Genomic DNA, 17,665 nt, shown 5'->3' with positions numbered 1-17,665 from the left:
AGTAAAAATGACCCTGGCACGGATCGGAGTTGATCCAGCCGATTTTACATCACATTCGTTTAGAATTGGAGCAGCGACAACGGCTGCTGGCTTAGGCCTACCCGAACAGGTAATCAAGAGTTTAGGTCGCTGGAAATCAGCTTGTTACGAACGTTATATTCACCCGCAATTAGTCTAACATGTCTTTAGCCTTCGTCCCCGTTGTTAGAAGCGGCTGACTGTATCTCTTCACATTTACTCTTCATATTTACTCTAGGTACCTCCCCTAAGAGAACCCAAATCTGTTGGTGTGGCCACTCCTTCATTCGCAGGGCCGGGGCGCACTTCGAAAAGACACTCAGGGACAGGGTGACCATGATGCGAGGTTGTGACCATCATTGGGTGGGGATAGGCGGGCAGCGCCTGGCGGACGTCCCGAGGGATGTGAAAACGGCCTTGGCCAGAGGCATGCCTTTGCCAGACGTATTCGTGTTGCACTGCGGAGGCAACGATATGATCCCGGGCGGAAGGAGAGAAGTGAAGGAGTCCCTGTTCTCTACTCTAGCAGCAATCAAAAACATTTTCCCAGAAGCTATAGTACTATGGTCGGAAGTCATCCCTAGACTCGTGTGGGCTCGGGGCGCACCCATGAAAGCAATAAACAGATCCGTTAAAAGGTTGAACCAGTCGGTGGCGGAAATCCTGCAGAAATCTAGTATTAAAGCGATTCGTCACAAATTAATACAGGCGGACAGGCCGGAGCTATACGCGGAGGACGGAATTCACCTGTCGGAGGCGGGCATGGAGATATTCATAGAAACAGTCCTAGGGGCCGTCTCCGAAGCCCTTGAGCGCAGGGGGGGGGAGGTCGAGTCCGCCAGTAAGCTCCTCGTCCTGTGGCGGGGTTCCGGACAAGAATGCCACGGGAACTTCTTGTCTAGAGACAGTTAACTCTGAACAGGTTTGCTAAATCATTATGGACTCTGGGCTGGCGGGAGAGTTGGGGCCGACCTGCTGGTGGCCTTGGCTTTTCAGCCCTACCCCGGAGGCCTATGGTTGCCCAAGTGGGCGCTTTCCTCACCTGCGGCTCTGTTGACCAGAAGGGGGTTAACGTTAAGGGAGCAGGTGATCTGGATTGTGGCCTGCTGGCGCAACCCTGAACTCAAATTAAAGGCCCATTGGGAATGGGCGGTGAATGTATATATTGTATATAAGTGCAAGTTTACTCTTAAATACTGTGTTGGAATATGTACGAATAAATAAAGAGATTGGTAGGTCAATGAGGTAATTGACCTGTGAACTTAACTTTTAATAAACAAGCACACTGCAGAAAATCAAGTACGACTCCAGAGTTTGATGTGGGATTGGGTCCTTGTAAAGCATGCAGTGTGGTGGGGGGAGAATGCACTTTGTCTGCCATCTATGGAAGGCGCCAACCCCCTCGGGGAATGGCGTCGTTAGTGGCAGCCAAAGGGCCGACCCGGAGTAGGATCGCTTCCGGGTTATGTGACCCGGAAGTGAGCACGGCGCCAGGACCAATGGGAACAAGGGTCGAGGTACGCCCCGGAAGTGATAGTAGGGCGCGAGGCTTAAAAGCCCGCGACCAGCCTAGAGGCCCCCTCTTTGTCCGCTGATCGCCCAGGAGTCGGACGTCTCCAAGAGAAGGCACCCACCCACCCATCCCTATTAATAAGGATTCAGTTAGGGCAGTAGCGGGGTTCCGGACAAGAATGCCACGGGAACTTCTTGTCTAGAGACAGTTAACTCTGAACAGGTTTGCTAAATCATTATGGACTCTGGGCTGGCGGGAGAGTTGGGGCCGACCTGCTGGTGGCCTTGGCTTTTCAGCCCTACCCCGGAGGCCTATGGTTGCCCAAGTGGGCGCTTTCCTCACCTGCGGCTCTGTTGACCAGAAGGGGGTTAACGTTAAGGGAGCAGGTGATCTGGATTGTGGCCTGCTGGCGCAACCCTGAACTCAAATTAAAGGCCCATTGGGAATGGGCGGTGAATGTATATATTGTATATAAGTGCAAGTTTACTCTTAAATACTGTGTTGGAATATGTACGAATAAATAAAGAGATTGGTAGGTCAATGAGGTAATTGACCTGTGAACTTAACTTTTAATAAACAAGCACACTGCAGAAAATCAAGTACGACTCCAGAGTTTGATGTGGGATTGGGTCCTTGTAAAGCATGCAGTGTGGCGGGGGGAGAATGCACTTTGTCTGCCATCTATAAATCAAGATGCCTCTAAATTCAGTATTTATTTTGCTACATTTGCTGCACTTCAAAGACAGAGGTCACATATCAGTCTATGTCTTCCGACAAATTTTAATGTACACATTCTGCAGTTAGGAAAGCAAAAATGAAGCTTCTTGTGTAGTTCTGAAGTATGATTGGAACAAAGACATTAATAGGAACCAGGACAATCAAGGCGCTTTATTTTGTGATGCACAGATGATAAATATTCACTGAAACTTTATTTTCCCACATCATTTGTATGAAATATATTTTTTATCAGTAAAACTGTATGTCTGTGAAAATGTAATGGTCATTTCAATGGAAAATGTGCTCTCTGTAAATGACATGCGTGCAATTACATTCAAAATGTGCATGCCTCGTGTCCATTAAAGCTAGGTGGGTTGTGAAAGTTTGCCGTTCTAAAAATTGGTTTGTAGTTCTACATATGTGGGAAGCACTGCCCCAAACTCTGCTCAAAGTCCGACTAGAATGTGCCTGGCTTTTAAACTTAGAATTACAAAAATAGGAATCAGCGGTGCAGCTCTGTATCCCTCGTCTAGATCCTGTAGCAGACAGATCTCATTACAATGCTGCCCTTCATTACATATTAACATTTTACAACAATTCTAGTGATTCAGTAACACTTTCGGTTTAAGACAGCAAGTAATTAAATTACTTAAATTCAAACAGTTTAACATATTCTGAACCTTTTTAAATGTAGGAGTTATCCTAAATCATACAGTTAATTATACCTCTTCGGATGCCACCGACGTGAAGAGCCCAGTTCATACATAAACAGCATCTAATGCCAATGAAACCAAAAGGCTCAGAAGCTTAAGGTGAGATGCAAATTATGTAAAACAACAGAAAGTATGAGTAAGAAAGCAAATTATCATTTAGGGTGGATGCTAGATCCAAGTGAAGGTTTCAATAATTTTAACCAGAGCTCAACCACTGATACCTATAGGATAGAGAAAAAAACCTTTACTAAGAGAAAATATGCAAAGTATTTAAAAGTACTTGTTGAAAAGTATGGGTATTACTCCAGATTTTTGTCTTCTTCTGTTGAGCTTTTTTTTGTTGGTGATAGGCTCTGCGCTCTTTACTTCTTATAACCAGTGATAAAGTGCTTGTGCTCTCCCTTTAAACCTGGTAAAACTGGCATATAACTAATTGGCACATTTTCTTTACTTATAAGTTACTAGTATATGATACTGCTTGTACTTCAGGTCTGTAATTTAAATGCTACCAGTGGGCTGCAGCACTCATTGTCCCACCCACTAAAATAGCACTGTAAAACATGTCTCAAAGCCTGCCCCAGCAGTCTCTGTGTGCCGTTTTACAAGTGCCAAAAAAAGCATTTTTTTGCCAGGCTTAAATCTTCCATTTTAATATTTGCATGTCATCCCTAATGTGGGCCCTAAATGCCCCTAGGGCAGGATGCATTGCATTTTAAAAGCAAGGCACGTACATTTTATATTTTACATGCCTTTCAAAGTGATTTGTCACTGTGGCAAAGCTGGATTTCCCATATGAAAAAAATGGTTACACTATAAAAACCTACAGTGCTTAATTTCAGCGTGGTGAAATCAGCTAGAAAAATGGTTCAAGTACTCATTTTAATAGTTATTTAAAATCCAACTTAATTGTGAAGTCAGATTATATGCTATTTTGAAAAGGACACTTTTAGAAAGTTGTCATTTTTCTGCCAGTGTCACCTGACTGCTGATGGGATCACATAATTATGGGTGACACTAACTCCTGTCTCCTTCCTAGAGTAACAGTTCCCAGGGGGAACCCTACCCCATGTTTCAGCCATTCTTGATTGCCCCACTGCAAACAACACCACAGTGCTCCTTACTCTTAAAATCCAAGATGGTGTCTATGCAAACTTTGTGTGCCCACCCAGAGATGTGCCCACAAACATGAGTAGCTCTCTATGCTGTGGTCACTCAAAACTGTTTCTAGGGGTAGCTTCCCTCCTACTGGGTTTGGAGCCAGCCCGGATGGGAGAAAAAAGATTTGTTCTACCCAGGTCTCATCTTAATATTACTTGTTAAGTGTAGGGGAAGAAACCACGTCCCCATAACCAGGCCATTGTTTTTGCCCTGGGAGAAGTTTGCACACCTCTCTAAGGTCAAGCACTTTCTGGTCATCTGCTGTTAAGCTAATGTAAACTAGCCTACAGTGGATTAAAGCAGGGAAAATATAACTTTCTAAAAGTTAATTTTGCTATATACTTATTGAAAATCAAACTTCATCATAGACTGGTATGCCCAGACGTGTGGTCCTGTACACACTGTGCCACTGGAACCAAGCTATACTCAGCTGATGAGCCCTTAACAAGGACGAAACGAGTACTGGGCTGCTTGTGTTCCAGTTCAAGGAGGACCTAGCTGGGCAGTTTGGGCTTTACTGTTGCCATTGGAGCCAGGTCAAGACTGATGTGCATATGGGTGGGTCCAAACTGAGGTAGCATGGTGTGCAAAATTATGACGGATTGGGCTGTAGCCCAAGTATTTACCAGTGGCTGAGATTAATTCAAGCACTCCATTCATCACTTTTTCTGGATACCAATACTATTTATTCAATTTTTGGGCAAAAGTATTATTTTAACAGGTCATTTGTAAAAACAGTTGTTATTGACCAGTCACATGATCATGCAATGCCAAAGTTCAACTGCCTTTATAAAGTCATGGAACTCCAGGGTTATTTGCCATACACTTATAATGTAACCAGTTGGGGGTAGATCAATTCATATAATTAGAGTGAATCCCCCATCTGCTGCACTGGTACACCTGAAGTGAGTGTTTTTCTGTGCTACATCCTCTTTGTTCATTTCTTTCTTCAGCAGGCGCATTGGCCATTCCCAGGGTCAGTGTCCTCTCTTCTGTGGACTGCAGATAGGAGACTTGGTTGCCACTACCACATCACTGCTAAATTTAAGATGTTATAACAAGCGGGTAGTAGTGTCATTTTTTTATAGATGCATCCTGATGTGAAAACAATTTTTTTAAAATGAACGCCAAGTAATAAGGAGATTAAAATATCCCACTGAATAAAAGGTGGTTATGACCATTGTGATAACATAATACCTGTTGTTGAAGCACCAAGAGATCACTCAGTTTTTGAGATGTTCTGTTTAGGCAGGTAATTTTCAGTATAGAATAAGAGCCCCATTTTGGGGAGTCATAACTTTGAAAGTAAATCCCCAAATGAAATTGGTTAAAAAATTACAATTTGGGAACACCTACTTTTTTATGTTATGGCGAATTGAATAGCACACATTATGCCACTGGTATGACTGGAGCTCTTTATTGATTTTAAAGTAGATTGTGAAATACGCAAAGGTTTTTTCATCAATGTACTCTTCTTCTAGAAACTGCAGGCAGATTTATCAAGCTTTCACGCAGTGCTACACAGCCAGCCACTTTGCTGCGCTGCATGAAAGGGAAAGGGCAGGAATGCGCCTTATTTACCATTAGACAGTGCATTTTGTCCTTTCCTTGTGCTGCTGTACCATGTACTGCCTAGCACTACGCAGGCACCCTTGCGCGTGATGCAAGTGTGCCTGCCTTGCCGGCCGGATTTATTTTGTGCAGTAAGGGTCACCTTCTGCACCAAAAACAAACCTCAGAGGCATTTTCCTCATTCAATGTGTGCTGAAAAATGCAGCACAAATAGAAAGAGGAAAAAAAACGAGGAGAAATAAAGATATTTCTCCTCGTTACACCTCACCAGGGGAGACGTAGCATTTTGATGCATTCCCAGGTCTACCAGTAATGGTAAGTCCGGGAATACACAAAACCATGGGTGGATGCGTGAGAACAGCCATCCTCCGCCCCTGGAACGCCTCCCTGGGGCAGAGCAGGGCAACGCATCGATTTGCTCTGCACTGCGTTACTCTAGGTTTATCAAGCATTGCAGGGCCACCCAAGGAGGCTTTGAGTGGCTTGATAAATCTGACTTTGTTGTTGTGTCGCCCTTGCGCCCCACTGCGTGATGCAAAGGCGACGCAACAACAATGATAAATATGCCCCTTAGTCTTATCTAAAGTCAGGAGGGAGACACAACAACCCACAGAAGAACGTTTGTGAACAACTACCTTGGATTTTCAGTGTCCCTGGCACCATTTTGTAGTTTCCTATCCGATTAAATTCTGTCTTTGATGGTGTTTTGATGACCATGCCACGTGGCCAGCGTTCTGTCTGGAACAAATGAATGCAAGAAAAAAACAAAAAAATCTTTCATTCACAAAGCGTCTCCTCACAACCGGTTCACGTTGAGACAATGAAAGCCTTGAAGTGGGAAAGAGTTCGCCTGATGACATTGTGCTTGGCAGAGGAAGGCCGTCGCCCGAAAGCACAGTGCGATGACTTGTGTCCTGTCACTCTTGTTTCAGAGCTGAGACCACCGGCCGGCGCGAAGACGTCCCCTCGCCCCCAGGCAGAGAAGATCCGTGGTTCAGAACTGAACCTTCAACTTTTTTTCTTGCTGGTGGGAAGGTAAGGAAATCAATGCCATTCCAAGGATGTGTGACATGATCGTTAAATGTACTGTACACTGAAATTAATCTTTGAGGAAATGTCCAGAGATTATTAGCGACTCATATGAGCATTTACAGTTTTTTTTAGCAAATATGGATTTGAGGTTTAAGGAAATTGGCTATAGCGCAAGATCACAAATCTTGGTCATCTAGTGGAATTGCATTAGAACCCACGGGCAGGATCACATGGACACCGGTTAGGGGTAACCAGGGGTCGCACCTGGAAAATAACTCCCATACTGGATTACATAAAAAACACATTGCGACATATATTTTCTAGTGCTAAGTAATTAAGGGACAGGGGTTTTCCCTAAATGCAATTTATTATTAATGGAGTCGTTTGTGCTGCTGGTATATTACGCATTCCAATACTATTTAGGGCTTTTTTGGGCGCAAACTATTGCTTTTTGCACATGTATTTTGTACTTGCACACTAAACTTCTAGTCTTTTTACGTATTAAGAAGCAAAGGAGTGGCATTATGACTTTTTTGGTGTTTAATTCAAGGTAAGAGTCAATGTTTGACTTATAAATTGCAAATTGTTTCCTGAAGTGTGATTTTGTTGACTATTTAAATCTGTGGAAAGTCATAATTTGAAGAAAAAAATACTTTTGAATGTACATGCGTGCAAAAATTACCTGTACCTATTAAGACCTTCAGCACCATTCATAGCGGAGCACAAAAGGGGCAAAACACCACACCTTCACCCTTTTGCGTTGAAAAAAACCCACAACTCAGCACAGTCTGTGTAATGCTGCCCCATGATAGACTAGAAGCATTTCAGCCACTAGACCAACACCCAAATGTGTTTTTCTTCATAAGAACACATTTTACTTTAGTAACGTGATTACTAACCCACAAAAACACTTAAGGTCGTAATAACAAAGGGAAATTTGCACATGTAGATTTACTCTCACGTTTATTTACTCTTACACTTTTAAGTAACTTTACTACCTGAGGGGCATAGCATCAAGGTCCGGCGATAATTATCACTTAGCGCGAGGATAATTATTGCTGGCTGTCACAGGAATTTATCACTGAGATAGCGCACTATCAGCAATGTTTATCTCAAAAGCGAAAAAAATCCCAGAGATAGCTGAAAATTGTAGGATTATCGCTGATAATCCAGTGATAATCGCACAGGGATTGACGATAGGGCATGCCAGACTTAGCCATGATATCCACCTTCCATTGGATATTATGGCTAAGTCAACCTGAAAGCAGGTGTAAGGAAAGTAGCGATAACCAAGGCTATCGCTACTTTTCTTATCGCTATGCTCTTTAGCGTGCAGCTTGTAAATAGGAGAAATGTCGGTTAGCGACATTTCTCCTGTTATTTTGGGACGGAACGCCCACTTTGCATCTCATTAGAGATGCAAAGCTGGGCATTCAGGGACAGGCCGATAAGCAAGGATTTACACGATAGCGTGACCTTGCTAATAGTGCAATACAATTATCGCCACTTTCAGGCCGAAAACGGCCACTAAAGCGGTGATAATTGTCTTGATGATGTGCCCCTTTGTCTTTTCACCTTTTCCACATGCAAAAGTGTAGACTTACACAGTCCCAATCCACTGAAACCAAAGGGTGGAACCAAATTTATGAGTGTAAAGTTACTGCTAATACTTTTCACAAGTAAGCGGCGGTCTCTAACATTAGGGCGGTGATGTCCTATGGTAAAGTATAGGGAAAAGTAAAGAAGTTTATTAAACATTTCTTTTAAAAATTACTGTATTTTAATGTTACATTTTACTTATATCTTTGTAACCCCATATGAAAATTAAAACAATATTGCAACTTCACCTTAAAAGTGTATTGTAAAAACAATTAATTAATAAAAACAAAATGAAATTGTATTAAAAAAATTATAAACTACTTATTCTTAGATTATATATACATCTTTTTAACATTAAATGAAATTGATATATATATATATATATTTTAAAGTTGAAATAAGTTAATTAATTTTACCTTTATATTCTACGGTGTGGTATTTAAGTCTCTGCCTCCATTATTTTCTATAGAAGGGTGTTGGAGTTCCAGTGGTTCCTCTTATGTGGTGCTGGACTTACTCCAGGACTGAGCTGAAGTATATTCTCTACTGTTTAAGACCTTTTTTGCTGTAGTAACAATAGATATGCATTTCGGGAATAGCAATAGATATACTCTTTTTTTGTGCGGGTCTCTTAACCCCTCATTACCGCTTTGTAAACTCTTCCCATTTTGTAGTAAGTATATCCAATTTTATAGCCAATGCCCCCTTTCCCTTACATTTTAACTACTGAAATGTTTTCATTTGTGTGCAGAGATCTCTGCATTTGTGGCAAAGATCGCCTCTGGAAAAGATAGGAGAGACAGTGGTCTTCAATGATAAGTTTGTAAATAGTATTTTGTAGTATGTGAGTAGTTCTGCTGTAATAGTACTAAACATACTACAAAATGTCGTTTGTGACTACGCCATTGAATATTATATGACTTTTTCTTTTGGTAATGTGGCTTTTAGAATTTTCCCTCTTTATTAGGAACACCGGCTATGAGCCTGGTTTGGAGTTTGGCAGATAGGTTATTTACCACAAATGTGAAGGAGATCCCATGCACTTCATTACAAGTGCATTATATCATATAGCCCTTATAAGAAGGTGGTCAGGATATTTGTCAAATTTTGATAGAGTAATCCGTCCACAAACTATAAATCAGGCCCTTTGTCTTTAGTAAAATCAGCCATGTCTGATTGTGTACACTGAACTGTTCTTTAGGGCTTCAATGCACATCTAAGAAAAAAGATTGCATATTTGTGATTAAAAATTGCCATTTCCTATTTTTTCTGAACCCTCTTTTCATCTCCACTTATCTTTCATAATTATCTCATATTGGTTCTGTTATATGTCATTCTGTTATATTATGCTATACTATTTTTCTTAACCAAAATAAAAACCTTATTAAACTGAAAAAAAAAAATAATTGGGAGTGGCATTCGGGCACCTTACATGTGACTCAATACTCCTACATCTCTTATTCACTGTTAAGTTTGTGTCAGAGATTGTAAATGGTGGGCACCGGCACTCATTTTGGGGAGCAGGATTCATTTAAAAATATTAGGCATTGACCAGGAGCAAGAAACAGAAAGACTGAAAATGAAGTAACACGGAGGAAGAGAAAAGCAGGAAAAACAGCAACAAATGGAGAAATTAGGTATGAAAAAGAAATCTCAAGAGTGAGATAGTGAGAGATGGAGGTGGAAGAAAAAAGCATAAGGTGGACGCAAAACAAGGCGGCAATAGTATTCAGCAACTTGAGCAGAAATGACAGTGGGCTCCCTAGGAAGACTTTGAGCCTCTCTTCTGATTTGTTTATTTGACAAATTATTCCGCTGTTTTAAATTGTATAACATTTTATAAAGCACCTCACACAATAACATAACACACATTTGTAAAGCGCACATTCACCTGGAGGCATCTTGGCGCTGACCAACAGATGTTACCCAAGTCAATGGTACTCATTTTATCGACCTCAGATAGGTGTAAGGCTGAGTGGACCCACCAAGATTTGAACCTGTGACCATGAGGTCCAACACAGGCCCCTGCAGTGAACACATTAGTTCACTGAGCCACCAGACCCGGACACTGATGCTTGCTACACATTCCACACTATAGATATGCTTTAACCATGCATGCTCAATTGCCCTTTCCCTTCATCCTTTTACATATGAATATTTCATAATGAGCATTGCCTTAGAAGAAAAAAACAATTTTCAAAAGGAAGTGCTTGGGAAATCCAATGTTTTACTGAAAGTTCACTTCAGCACATATAAATCCAGATTTCTCAGACATGTGAATTCTTGTTATAGATCCAATTTAACGCAGGAGCCATGATACGATATTCCCAAAAATATTTTCTTTATTCTTCACACCATCAACCTGCAGCAAACCAACGTATTTCGTCCCAACAAGGGACTGCATCAGGGTTTCAGGATTTCGTAGTGTTTCCTTAAGGGCAAGTTTAAGCCACACAGAAGAAGAGAGGGTTGAATATTGGTATCAATCAAGATTCTTCCTAGTTAAGTGTAAACCAGAGGAGGGGGAATGCTGTATATCTGTATCCCCAATGGGACCTGCCAGGTTAAGCAGAAAGCTGCTGCATCACATTCACACGAAGACTTCTCATCACGCGAAGCCTTCCCACCTATGAAACCTGTTGAATAGGCTGCAGTTAGATGTTGCGAAAAATAAAGAAAATCTCTTTGGGAATATTATATCAAGGCTCCTGCGTTATATTGAATCTATAAGAAGAATTCATATGTTTGAATAATCGGGATTAGTAGGTGATTAAGTGAACATTCAGCAAAAACATTGAACTTCCTAAGCACTCCCTTTTGTATATAGTTTTTCACTGTGGCTTATAGTTTCGGAGCAGTAGGACCATTGGAAGGCTGAGTGCTGTTGCATACATATTAACAATATAAATCTCCTGTATGGTCCGTTAGAGCCAATGCTGCTCTTTTTTTAAATGATTGGCCAGGAAGGACCTGTGCAAGGTACATTTCTACTTGCAATGTGATATGCAAAGAGTTATTTTTGTTTTGGGTCATAGTTTTCAAGAACTTTCTGAGGTGTGTAATGCTTAATAGGCCATGCAAGCATTTCCCATAATACGTCCGTCATCAAATGGTAACCATTTAAGGTAAGCAAGAGTAGGGGTGATATGTTCAGATATGACCAACATTAAAAAAGTGAAGTCTCACAACAGCAGGTAGAACATCTCTTAGTGGGGTTAGTGTGCTTTTGGGGAGGCCGAAGAGAAATGACATGCTCAATCAAGATAGGTAATTATCAGAGCTTCCACATCTAAATGTAAGTCTTGTGCTGAGAGTATATGATATTGTTACCCTTACTGGATACTGAAGTGAAGTCAAGAATGTATGAGAAGAACAATAAAGCATACCTGGACTTCATATCCAAGTAATCTTCATACTTCAACAGTCAGCTTTGTCATTTCCTTAATTCTTAGGTCTAATAGTGGAACATTAACTTATTTCTCAAAGACGTAAGGCTTTTTGAGTGAAGAATCCTTTGTGCTATTGAATGTTTGCCAGAGAGCTCCAAAGAAATCATAAAGCAATTGGATTTGCCCACCAAACACTGATGCCAGTCATAAGTGACCCTGGGACCATGTGAACCACAAAATGTCTAGGGTTGGAAGAAAGCTGCATTTTCTTGTGTGTACTGAAGATGTGGAACACCAGGCTGTACTGCATCAATGTCCAGTGACAGGAAAATGGGAGAGACCTGCAGGGGGTGTCGACTACTGTGGATGACCTCTGCTCAGCCTACTGCACAATTGGCAATTTCATGGTCTGCAAAGTGGTTACAGCTGGTGTGGGCTAGCCCAGTTACTTTGAATGGCTTGAAAGGCATGGAGGTTTAGAGACTAATCTAAGCATGTACTGTTCTGGTGTAGAGTAGCTTTAATCTTTTGGTGCAGTAGGTTTCCTCTGAAGATGACCTTTTCACTAAGGTTATTGCAAACAGATTTATAGAAGCCTGTAAATCCCACATTCTGATGTGGACATCAGTTTTCCACTACCTCACTAGTTATATGATGCCACCAGAACAATACTGCCAACCTCCTGTAGAAAAGACTTTCAGAAAAGGAGGCAATTACACTTTTACTGCTCCACACACATAAATGACTACAGATTTTTGTTACATTCTTTCAACTTCAATCCTGTTGCTATGACTTGAAAAAGTGAATCCGCATATTACCAGCCGAGTAAATCATATGTGGGCTATGGCAGTAACTGTGAGTATATTATTACATTAAATGACACTTATCTATAACATTGTGGACACTTGGTTTTGGCTGGGTTTTTCCATGACAAAACTGATATCTGCAAGGTGCTGGATTTTCACACTTCTTAGATTTTATTCTGAATTGCTGTTTGGTGGCCTAAGTACAATTGTATGAACATAGATCAGTCATGATTGAAATAAAACTGGTGAAGCAATAGGGTTTTACAGCCAATTGGATTTGATAGTGTCCCTTTCTGGTGAAAAAATGTGCCTACACAGGTCTCACAGGTCTCACGTAGACAGTGCATGCACTTCTCTTAAAAACATTTGTTTTCTAATAGTGGGTGTAGAGCCCACCCTTACTTACCATTTGCTGACTTCATTGTCACACTGATGTGCTTGCTTCTTATTGGTATTGAGCCCTTCATTGTTTAACATATATGTTCAACCCCTAGCTTTGGTAGCAAGACGTAAAGGGATGTCATTGGTTTCTTATGCCAATGACACCCAGCAAGTTACTGCCTTTTCTAAAAACCGCAAAAATAAGCTCCTTAAATTTAAGGAGGACCTGTCTGCAATTGTAGACTGGATGTCAGCCAACTGTTTGCAGCTTAATACTTCCAAATCTGAAATTCTTGTGTTAGGGAGAGACAGTGCGCTGTGGTTGGAACAGTGGTGGCCAGACAAACTCAAACCAGCCCCACCGCCCAAAGAGGCGGTTAAGAAACTTGGCTTTTGGATTGATAGGGATCTTTCCTTCGATACCCAATCTAAAGTTCTTGCTGGGGTCTGCTTTGGTCTTTTGAGGGGGTTAAAACCCCTACTCAGATATTTTGAACCAAAAATCCGCCAAACTATCTTACAGGCTGCAATTTTAGCCAGGTTGGATTACGGCAACTCCCTTTATTTAGGAGCCAATAAATCCTGTATCTTACTCCTTCAAAGAATCCAGAATGCCGCGGCCCGTGCTTGCTTTTTTGTTTTGTTCAGTATCTGATTCTTTATCTAACTTCATTGGTTACCAATAGCCAAAAGGATTCAGTTTAAGTCCTTGTGCGTAGTGCATAAAATTCTATCACAACAAGGCCCTCCGATCTTAGCGGATCTGTTGGTTCAGTACATCCCGAACCGTTCCCTTTGTTCCGCCTATTTGGGTTTGGCATGCACCCCCCGTTAATAAAGTTTTCAATAAATTTCAAACAAAAATCTTGTTTTCTTACTAATGAATTGTATTCATTGATATGTATTCTTCAGTTGTTTTTTTAAGTATTTTGTCATTCTTTTTCCATTTCCGCATTTGACATGTGGTATAGTGGAAATTGATAATGCTAAAATACAAAAAAGAACAACTGAAGAATACATATGAATGAATAAAATTCATGAATGAGAGAACAAGATTTTTGTTTGAAATGTATTGAAAACTTTATTGGTTACACAAAGAAGGGCCCCAAAGGGGGTTGCAACCAAGACATTTGGAAGCCCTCATAAATACTTTTTCAAGACGTTAAGATTGGGCGGAAACGTCACCCCTGGGAGCAACCTAAGAAAGATACAAAACGCTCATTGAAATTGGAAACCCTCTCCAAGGACAATAAGAAATATATTTGTTTTGGAAATATAATTGGTTGTGCGCAAGCAATTCACAACTACTATAAATATAATGTATTGCGCCACTATTCTGATTAGATCAGTAGCGCCTAAATACCCATACAAATTCTTCTGTGGGCGCTTAAGTTCACTTTCTTTTTTCCATTGCGTAAGATTGGAAAGCTGAGCAGGTGCGTAATAGATTGGAACCTATGACCAGCAGTTTACACACAGGATTAACCCTGTAGTGTCCCCAGAGGGATGCCAGGTGCCATCGGGCAGAAGAACTGAGCACCCTTTTAGCTTTTGTTACACTCCCAGAATATTGCCGGAAGTTTCTCGATCTGCTTTACTGATTTCGGCCTACGACACATTCTACAGTTTACCACGGTTATAACAGAAGTGGAAATTAGATTACATGCAAACACTCGTTCTGTAGAACGTCAAACGCTTATATACCTCTAGGGCCTTCTTAAATAGCCATAGAGAGACACACTTGCTATACAGAGAAGTCCACTGAGCTATTGCTGGCCGCATTCCGGCCTGTATTAAATGACAGGCAATTCAGCGCGTGGATTACATTAACATTTTTAAAGTGCAATATATTATTGATAACAATGCTATAAGTGTGTGCGTGTGTGGACATACAATACTGAAATACAACATATACAAGGCTGTGTGTTTTTTGCAAACCCTGCATGCTTAAAGCTAGAACGCAAACTGAAATGAAATTCATAGGTTTGTGATGCGACACCGAAATTGTCTTCTTTGCACAAACTTTTTCAGCTAACATAGAGACTGTTTGTTTGAACATTTTAACCCCTTGTGTGCTAGTGACGGAACCGTTCCGTCACGAGCCTTGGGTGGGCTGTGCTGGTGACAGAACGGTTCCGTCACAGCCCTCTCGCCGCACCTGCACGGCGCGAATTCCACGCCTGCTCTGAAGGTTCTATTAGGTGGGCGGGGCCGTGACGGAACCGTTCCGTCACAAGCACAGCCCACCCGAGGCTTGTAACGGAGCGGTTCCGTCATGAGCACGGGAGCGCCGCGCGGCCCCCCCCCCCTCCCCCTTAGCACTGCGGCGGAATAGCCGCAGCAGCTAAGGGGTTAAACAAAGATTTCTGGTGTTTTATAATATGAAGTATGCCTGGACTCTCTAAGCACGGACACTAAACACAACGCCATAAAAAACAAGCATTGGCATAACCAATAGGTCTCGTCTTTGGGGGAAACATCGTTTACAACGCAACCATTACATCGCACGACACTTACTATGCAGTCATTACATCACACCATCCTTTACAACGCATGCCACTACAACAGAGGCATTACAACGCATACCATTACAATGCATTCCATTACAACGCATAGTACCCCTACACTATCCAACACTTACCCTACTGTTGCACCCCCTGGAGTTAGAATAGTATTTTTTTACTTCTATACTATCCAATACTTACCTTAAATGCAATGTAATGGTATGCGTTGTAATGGTATGCGTTGTAAAGGTATATTGTGATGTTATGGAATGCGTTGTAAAGGTAGTTTCCAAAAATGTGATGTAGTGTCATGCAATGTAATGGAGTGCATTGTAAAGGATGTTGCGATGTAAAAACTGTGTTATAAAGGCATGTGTTGTAAATGTAGGCGTTGTAAAGTCATACATTCCGCCTTTGGGACCTTATAAGTGTTTAGCCATGTAACACTTGATGATGTTGCACCAAGGATATTGTGCTGAATAACTAAACACTTATAAGGTCCCAAAGACGAGACCTATTGGCTATGCCAATGCTTATTGCTCATGTCCTGGGAGGACTAAACTGAGAACTGGAGCCCAGATTTACTAAGATTTTGCATATGTATTGCACCACATTTTTGGAGAAGTCCAGATGAAATATCCATGTTGGGATTTACCAAGCTATACAAATGAAAATTTACACAGCTTTGTGTGAGATTTTATCCCAAATGTAATGCAGCGTTACCTTGCATGGGGAAGTACTACATGGGTGGAGCATGAGCGTTCCCGTGCATCCACCCCTGTACTTTGACTCAACCTATATTAATGAAAGAGAGTAAACATGGGTCTGTACCAAAATGTTGCTCGTACTCAAGGCTAGCTTAATAGGGATAAATATTGTTATTTCTCCTAATTACTTCCTCTTTGCAAGTATGATTCAGTCTGCAGCAGACATACAAATAGGAATAGGAGTATGCTTATACGAACAGTTTTTGTGCATGAAGGCATGCTTTCTTGTACATAAACTATTCAGACCTCTAAGTAGGCACCCATGTTTATTGATGCAAGTTTGCCTGCATTGGCGCCAGGCAGAAAGAATTGCCAGCAGATATGGCACATTTCTGCTCTCTCCCTTTGACACAACACAGCGCAGCAACTTCCCTTGCTGGATTGATTGCATCAAAGTTTAGTGAATCAGGTCCTCAGTATTTAAATCTGAGCGTAAGGGTGACATTTTTTTTTTAGCACTTTTTGTGAAATATGTGTATCCTGCAATGGATCTGGTAGCTTTAAGTCAGGTTTGCACCACATTAATACCTACTTATAAACATTCACACTTTGCCAAAAATGTGTTGTTATTTGTATCTATAACAGTACGATTAACCCTTATCTATTCGTCTATATTTAAAAGAAGGCATCCATTGTAGAAGAGAAACAGTTCTCTTTACCAGGCTCTTTTGCCCACATGCATCAAGCATTTTTGGAGTCGCAAACAGTGCGATTCCTTAAAATCGGCCGTTTTTGATTCCAAAAATGCTTTTTGAGATGCATCATTGGTTTTAGTAGAAAATCGCTAATTTTGCGATTTTCTAAAATGCGATTGCATTTAAGGAATCGCAATTTTGCGATTCCTTAAATGCAATGCATCATTCTTTTAAAAAATTGCGACCTTGAAGATTGCAAGTGCAAATTACCACGAGGTTGAACCTCGTGGTAATTTGCGAAAAATGTTTAAAATGCTCAAAGTAACATTTTAAACACTTTCATGTTACAGACACACATGTCCTTAGGACATGTGTGTGTGAAACATCCATTTTAAAATACATTTCAGGGTTGCAGGGGGGGGTCCTTTGGACCCCCCCTGCACCCATGGAATGCATCAACATTTTGCGAATTCCACTTTGCGAATTCGCAATTACCATTGATTCCTATGGGCCTTTTGGCCCATAGGAATCAATGGGAATTGCGAAATCGCACATTTGAATTCGCATAATATTTGCGATTTTTACCGAATCGCAAATATTATCCACTTTCAATAATGCATCCCGTTTTACGATTCCATATTTGCGATACGGTAAAAATCGCAAATTTGGAATCGCAAAACGGGAGTTTGATGCATGTGGGCATAAATCTCTAACAAGCACCAACAAAGTAAATTCTAGTATATTGCTTTGGGGCCCATTAGGTTGGCGGGCGTACTACAGTCCGCCCACCACCCTAGCCGTGTTGGGACCAGCCACCAGAGGTGCGGCAGTCCGCATTGGCAATTAGGATGCCACTGTCAT

At 41.3% G+C, this 17,665-nt stretch overlaps 1 protein-coding gene across 1 annotated transcript in view; it reads left to right on the top strand.

The window, feature by feature from the left end:
• Positions 1-6,622: 6,622 nt before the first annotated feature.
• The window catches only part of LOC147685174 (gap junction gamma-1 protein-like), a 366,763-nt gene continuing 355,720 nt past the window's right edge, over positions 6,623-17,665 (top strand). The window contains exon 1 of the mRNA XM_086941081.1: positions 6,623-6,726. The gene's annotated coding sequence lies outside the window, so the exon portion shown is untranslated. The remainder of the gene's footprint in view (positions 6,727-17,665) is intronic.

The sequence above is a fragment of the Lissotriton vulgaris genome, chromosome 10 (assembly GCF_964263255.1).
Source record: "Lissotriton vulgaris chromosome 10, aLisVul1.2, whole genome shotgun sequence".
Classification (NCBI taxonomy): Eukaryota; Metazoa; Chordata; class Amphibia; order Caudata; family Salamandridae; genus Lissotriton; species Lissotriton vulgaris.
This window is presented reverse-complemented; position numbering and strand designations above follow the sequence as displayed.